Source organism: Moschus berezovskii, chromosome 9 (genome assembly GCF_049115385.1).
Source record: "Moschus berezovskii isolate FMDL1 chromosome 9, NW_MosBer_1.0, whole genome shotgun sequence".
Taxonomy (NCBI): domain Eukaryota; kingdom Metazoa; phylum Chordata; class Mammalia; order Artiodactyla; family Moschidae; genus Moschus; species Moschus berezovskii.
In genome coordinates, this window is record NC_142468.1 from 45,353,478 (window position 1) to 45,358,190 (window position 4,713).

Genomic DNA, 4,713 nt, shown 5'->3' on the forward strand with positions numbered 1-4,713 from the left:
TAGTTAATGTTAAGCATTTCCTTTGCATGTGTATTCAGTTAGAAATATGAGATTAAATAATTTTTTGGAATGACTTGTAAATTCTATGTGATATATATATGATATGTATGTTATATATTATATGAATGTATGATATATATGATATGTATACATATATATGTATCTCTCAACTTTTACTTTTTTTAATTAATTTATTTTAATTGGAGACTAATTACTTTACAATATTGTGGTGGTTTTTGTCATACATTGACATGAATCAGCCACAGGTGTACATGTGTCCCCCATCCTGAACCCCTCTCCCACCTCCCTCCCCATCCCATCCCTCTGGATTGTCCCACTGCGCCAGCTTTGAGTGCCCTGTTTCATGCATCGAACTTGGACTGGTCATCTATTTCACATGTGGTAATATACATAGTTCAGTTCCAGAAGGGTTTTTAATTTATTTATTTTAATTGGAGCTAATTACTTTACATTATTGTATTGGTTTTGCCATACATTGACATGAATCTGCCCTGGGTGTACATGTGTTCCCCATCTTGAACCCCCCTCCCCCCTCCCTCCCCATCCCATCCCTCTGGTTCATCCCAGTGCACCAGCCCTGAGCATCCTATATCATGCATCGAACCTGGACTGGTGATTCGTTTTTAAAATAATTCTTTGGGATTTTCTACATAGACAATCATGTCATCTATGAACAAAGACTTTTATTTCTTCCTTCCCAATCTATATATATATACATTCCCTCTCCTAGTCTTGCTATATTCAGTATGATATTGAATCAGAACAGTGAGAGGAGACATCCTCATTTTGTTTCTGATCTTAGAGGGAAAGGATCTAGTTTTTTACCATTAGGTATGTCAGCTGTAGTTTTTTATACATCTTCTTTATCATGTTGAGGATGGTCCCCTCTAGAAAAGGGGGAACCTTTTTGAGAGCTTTTCATCATGAATCAATGTTGGATTTTGTCAATGCCTTTTCTATATCTATTGATACAGTCTTAGGATTCTTTTCTTCTTTAGCCTGTTGATGTGATGGATTATATTAATATTATTATATTATATAAATTATATTAATATAATTATTGAATGTTTATTATATTAATATTAACATAATATAATACTAATAGTATTATATTATATTAATATATAATATTATTGTTGAATGTTGAACCAGCCTTGCATACTGGGAATAAACCCCACTTGCTAGTAATATAAACTCCTTTATATATTGCTGCTGCTGCTGCTACTGCTGCTAAGTCACTTCAGTCGTGTCTGACTCTGTGCGACCCCATAGATGGCAGCCCACCAGGCTCCCCGTCCCTGGGATTCTCCAGGCAAGAACACTGGAGTGGGGTGCCATTGCCTTCTCCATTATATATTGCTGGACTCTGTTAATACTTTGTTGAAGACTTCTGCATCTATTTTTATAAGAGATATTGACCTGTAATTTTTCTTTCTTGTAATATCTTTGTCTGGTATTGATATTAGGATAATATTGGCCTCATAGAATGAGTTAGGAAGTGTTCCTTCTGCTTCTATTTTCTGGGAAGAAATTATGGAGAATAGGTATTATTTCTTCCTCAAATTCTTGGTAGAATTCATTGGTGAAACCATCTTGGCCATAATTAAAGTTAATAAGGATTATACCCAAAATAAATGAAATAGAGACTAGAAAAAAATAGAGTAAATCAACAAAACCAAAACTTGGTTCTTTGAAAAGGTCAACAAAATTGACAAACCTTTAGCTAGATTGACCAAGAGAAAAAACAGAGAAATGCATATACTAAAATTAGGAATGAGGGGGTGGACATCAATATTGACACAACAAAAATAAAAAGGATAATAAAGAAATATTATGAGCAACTGTTTGCCAAGAAACTACAAAACTTAGATGAAATGGATACATTCCTAGAAAGACACAAACTAACAAAACTGACTCAAAAAGAAATACATGATCTGAATTCAACCAAAAATATTGAATTAGCAATTTTCAAATTTCTAGTAAAGAAAAGCCAAGGCCCAGATGGTTTCATTGGTAAACTCTACCAAACATCTAAAGAATTAATATCAATCCTTCATAAATGCTTCCCAAAAATAGAAGAGGAAGCAACACTTCTAACTCATTCCATAAAGCTAGAATTACTCTGATATCAAAACTAGTCAACACATCAGAAGATAAGAAAATCACTGACCAATATCTCCTATGAATATGGAAAAAGTTTTCAACAAAATACTAGCAAACTAAACACAATGATTATAAAGAGGACTATACACCACGATCAAATAGGATTTCTCTCAGGAATAAATAATTCATTAAGGTCTGAAAATAAATGTAATATACCATATTAATAGAATACATGAAAAAAATCTACATGATCATCTTAAGAGACTGGAAAAAGTCTTTGATGCAATCCAACACCCTTTCATGATAAAAGCATTGAACCATGTAGGAATAGAAAGGAACTTCTTCAAACTGATAAAGAGTGTTTACCAAAGAATACTATCAAAAAATTATTAATAGAACAATTCACAGTATGAGAAAAAATATGTGCAAATAATATGTCTGATAAGGAATTGATAATCAGAATATATGGAAAAGGTTTACAGATCAGTAATAAAAAGACAAATAACCCAATTAAAAGTGGACTTCCCTGGTGGTCCAATTGTAAGAATCTGCCTGCCAATGCAGGGGACATGGGTTTGATCCCTGGTAAGGAAAGATTCCACATGCTGTGGAGCAACTAAGTCCATGCGCAAGAACTACTGAGCCCACGTACTGCAGCTACTGAGGCCTGTGCGCCCTAGAGCCTGTGCTCCTCAACAAGAGAAGCCACCACAATGAGAAGCCCATGTACCAAACTAGAAAGTAGCCCCTACTTACTGCAACTAGAGAAAGCTCGCGTGCAGCAACCAAGGCCCAGAGCAACCAAAAATAAATTAAAACATAAATTGTTTTTAAAAAATAGGCAAAAAATTTGAATAGACATTTCTTTGAAAAAAACATAAAAATGATCTGTAAGTACATGAGAAAATTGTTCAATATGGTTATGCACTGAAAAATGCACATCAAAACCACAATGTGATATTACTCCACACTAAATGGGATGGCTATAATAATTATTTTTAAAAAGGCACATCAACAAGTGTTGACAAAGATATGGAAAAATTGGAACACTCACACGTTACTGGTAAGAATATAAAATGGTGCAGCTACTTTGGAAAATGGTTTGGCAGCTTCTCAAAATGCTAAACATAGTAATGCTAAACATAAAGTTACCATGAAGTGAAGTCCCTCAGTCACATCCGATGCTTTGCGACCCCATGGACTGTAGTCTACAAGGCTCCTCTGTCCAGGGAATTTTCCAGGCAAGAGTACTGGAGTGGGTTTCCATTTCCTTCTCTAGGGGATCTTCCCGACCCAGGGATCGAACCGGGGTCTCCTGCATTGCAGGCAGACACTTTACCATCTGAGCCACCAGGGAAGCCCAAAGTTACCATATGACCTACCAATTCTATTTCTAGGTATACATCCAAGAGGAATAAAAGCATATGTCTATACAAAAACCTGTGCACACAGGGAACTATAGTCAATGTCTTGTAGTAACCCACAACGGAAAATAATTTCAAAAATAACATATGTGTATATGTATAACTGAATCACACACATTAAAAAAAAATTCTACTTTTTGAAACTTAGTAATGTCTATCTTTTTGCCAGTTTTTCTAAATGTCCTATGGACATCTAATAACAATGTATGAGATATAAAGTTTTAAATATATTTGTGTAGGATATGATTCATATGAATTAAATAGAAATATATTTAAATTATTAATGACATCATTCAAGATACTCCTTATTTTTTCTGCACTTGATAAAAGTATTCTCAGAGAAATGTTAGTCTGTCTCACTATAATTATATATTTTTTCTTTTCCCTTTTATTTCTTCTGATTTTCGCTATATTATCTTTGCTTCTTTGTTGTTAAGGTGTCTAATAGTTTATGATGTCTATCTTCTTTGTGAATTGTAACTTTTATCATTAATAATATTGTAAAGTTGCAGGATATAAAATCAACACACAGAAATCCCTTGCATTCCTATACACTAATAATGAGAAAATAGAAAGAGAAATTAAGGAAACAATTCCATCCACTGTTGCAACAAAAAGAATAAAATACTTAGGAATATATCTACCTAAAGAAACAAAAGACCTATATATAGAAAACTATAAAACACTGGTAAAAGAAATCAGAGAGGACACTAATAGATGGAGAAATATACCGTGTTCGTGGATTGGAAGAATAAATACTGTGAAAATGAGTATATTACCCAAAGTAATTTATAGGTTCAATGCATTCCCTATCAAGCTACCAACATATTTTTCACAGAGCTAGAACAAATAATTTCACAATTTGTATGGAAATACAAAAAACCTCAAATAGCCAAAGCAATCTTGAGAAAGAAGAATGGAACTGGAGGAATCAACCTGCCGGACTTCAGGTTCTACTACAAAGCCACAGTCATCAAGACAGTATGGTACTGGTATAAACACAGAAATGTACATCAATGGAACAAAATAGAAAGCCCAGAGATAAATCCACGCACCTATGGACACCTTATCTTTGACAAAGGAGGCAAGAATATTCAATGGAGAAAAGACAATCTCTTTAACAAGTGGTGCTGGGAACACTGGTCAACCACTTGTAAAAGAATGA